This window comes from Penaeus vannamei, chromosome 10, assembly GCF_042767895.1.
Source record: "Penaeus vannamei isolate JL-2024 chromosome 10, ASM4276789v1, whole genome shotgun sequence".
In the NCBI taxonomy this organism is placed as follows: domain Eukaryota; kingdom Metazoa; phylum Arthropoda; class Malacostraca; order Decapoda; family Penaeidae; genus Penaeus; species Penaeus vannamei.
The window spans coordinates 2,283,232-2,285,731 of NC_091558.1; positions in this window are offsets into that span (position 1 = coordinate 2,283,232).

Consider the following 2,500-nt stretch of genomic DNA (forward strand, 5'->3'; position numbering starts at 1 on the left):
GGAAAAGAAAATACACACATCTCTCTTTATACATACACATACACACACACATTTATAGGTATATATACACACACACGCATATATATGTGTATATACAAACACATAAATATGTGTGTGTTTGTTTGTGTATTTAAACACACGCATGCACCCACACACATATACGAATCCATATGCACGCACCTGTAGGCCTATACACGAAAACGCACTCGCTGACCCTCTCCTCCGCAACACACTTATTATCCAAGGTCACGAACCGCTGATAACCCTAACGACAACGATGCCAGCTAAGTGCATTAACGCTTATGTGATTCCCAACCTGATGAACATAATGAATTCCCCTTATATATAAGAAAATCAATGGGGGGGGGGGGGAGATAACGGACACACACATACCACGCTTTCTGGTACATTTGTTCCGCGTTCCACTAGTAAGGATAAAGGCATTGCTTTTCCGCTGGTACCAAGGAGTCCGTGATGAGAACCACGGAACCAGTCCGACGAAAAATTTAAACACAGCAAGATGGCTCCAACCCCCGCAAAGGCTCTGGTGATCATGGACGTTATTCTGGCTACTGGGCAACGATTTAATGCGAAAACTGAATGTAAACTGCTATATAACACAGGCTCTGGCGATGATGGTCGTTATTCTGGCTACGAGGCAACGATTTAATGCGAAAACTGAATGTATACTGCTCTATAACACAGGCTCTGGCGATGATGGTCGTTATTCTGGCTACGGGGCGATTTAATGCGAAAACCGAATGTATACTGCTATATAACACAGGCTCTGGTCATGTTGGACGCCATTCTGACTACTGGGCAACGATTTAATGCGAAAACTGAATGTTTACTGCTATACAACACAGGCTCTGGCGATGATGGTCGTTATTCTGGCTGCGGGGCGACGATTTAATGCGAAAACCGAATGTATACCACTAAATAATACCGCTGCTCTCATCTAGTCAAGCGCAACGTGGACACAAATGTAAACAAACAGGCGAGCAGCTAGTTACCGATTTGTATATGTTATTATTAAATACAAGAGAGAATTTTGCAAACCTTGAATATTATTAAGGATTTAGACCGGCTTTTTGAAGCGTTTTATATCACAAATAGATTATTTTGCATTACTATAACGATTATCTATTATAGCTTGTGATTTTAACGAAAAAGCCAATGGAAAATTTGCCAGCGAAAACGATAATTATCGTCTGACTGGAAATTCTCGTATTCGGTCAATATGCCAGCGGTATTCGAGAGAATAAATAACGGAAACGTGAGAGAACCACGGAAATAGTGCTAGTGTGACACCCCTTAAGCAGTACTTGTTCTGTTGAGTCGTGTAGTATTTATTCCACAACTCCATCTCTCTCTCTCTCTCTCTCTCTCTCTCTCTCTCTCTCTCTCTCTCTCTCTCTCTCTCTCTCTCTCTCTCTCTCCCTCTTCCTCTCCCTCTCCCTCTCCCTCTTCCCCTCTCCCTCTCCCCTCTCCTCTCCCTCCTCTCTCCCTCCCTCTCTCTCCCTCTCTCTCTCTCTCTCTCTCTCTCTCTCTCTCTCTCTCTCTCTCTCTCTCTCTCTCTCTCTCTCTCTCTCTCGTGTGGAGGCAAATGTACACAGTTCACAGATTCACGGTGATTGACGCATGATGAGACGGTGGTAATAGTCATTTGATAATTGACAGGTCAGGGTTAATAATAATTTTGATAATGATACTACTACTACTAAAATAAGTAACGATGATAATTATTGTGATAATAATAACAATATTGATGAGGATAATAATAGTGATAATAATAATAGTGATAAAAAATAATAGTGATAATAATAATGATAGTAATACTTATAACAATGATAATGATAATCACTACCACATCAAAAGGGACTTGAAATACATTGATATTAAACGTGTACAAAAGCGAGGACGAGGACAAATGTATAATCGAGTTATCCATACTATTTATATTTGGAATGCGAGGTCTGATGTGGTAGTCCAAGGTATCATTACACAGGTAAAAGCATATATATTCTTGATGAAAACCCTAGTTGGCAACTTCGGACCTAGGCCTCACTTTGTCACCTTCATTTTTTGAAAATACTAAATATAATTACACACACACACACACACACACACACACACACACACACACACACACACACACACACATATATATATATATATATATATATATATATGTATTTTTTTTTCTTTCTTTCTTTCCTTTTTTCTTGGTTTCATCTACGATCATATTTTCAACATCGTTATTACTGAACCACTGAAATTACACCATAAAATATCTCACAAACTGTTGGGATCCGAAAATTGGGCGGGGCTAATGACGTCACCACGTTTACCCAGTGAGCGCGTTGAGATATCAGATATTGCTAGATAAACATTTGTATAACTCAATCGACATCATTATACTTACCAGAAAAACAAACAAACAAAACCACCCTCTTTTACTTAATATAACTAAGGGTTCCTAACCACCAACAGCCGTCAG